Raw genomic sequence first — 731 nt, 5'->3', positions numbered from 1 at the left:
TGTTTTCTTTGTTTCTATTTCATTAATTTCTGCTCTGATTTTTGTTATTTCTTGGGTTTCATTTGTTGTTGCTTTTCAGGTGTCTTAAGTTGCAATGTTAAGTCCTTTATTTGTGTTCTTTCTTATTTTTTTTAATATAGTCCCTTAGAGCTACAAACTTCCCTCTAAGGATTGCATTCAATGTGTCCCAGGCGTTTTGTTGTGTTGTTTTCTGCTTTTCATTTAGTTCCAGGGATACTTGTATTTCTTTCTTAATTTCTCCTTTGACCCATTCGTCATTCACGGGTGTGTTATTTAATCCCCATGAGTTCATGTATTTACTAGAGCTTCTTTTGCTCTTGATCATAAGCTTTATTGTATTGTGGCCTGATAGAATGCGTGGAATTATTTCAATTTTTTTGTATTTGTTGAGGCTTGCTTTGTGCCCCAGCATGTGGTCGATTTTGGAGAAAGTTCCATGGGGCTCTGAGTAGAAATTATATTGTTTGGTGCTTGGGTGGAATATTCGGTAGATGTCTGTTAGCTCCATTTGATGTATGGCATTGTTTAATTCAGATGTCTCTCTGTTAATTCTCTGTCCTGTTGACCTATCTAATGGAGACATTAGGGTATTGAGTAGAAATTATATTGTTTGGTGCTTGGGTGGAATATTCGGTAGATGTCTGTTAGCTCCATTTGATGTATGGCATTGTTTAATTCAGATGTCTCTCTGTTAATTCTCTGTCCTGTTG

Source organism: Nannospalax galili, unplaced genomic scaffold (genome assembly GCF_000622305.1).
Source record: "Nannospalax galili isolate Female #2095 unplaced genomic scaffold, S.galili_v1.0 scaffold1795, whole genome shotgun sequence".
In the NCBI taxonomy this organism is placed as follows: domain Eukaryota; kingdom Metazoa; phylum Chordata; class Mammalia; order Rodentia; family Spalacidae; genus Nannospalax; species Nannospalax galili.
This window is presented reverse-complemented; position numbering follows the sequence as displayed.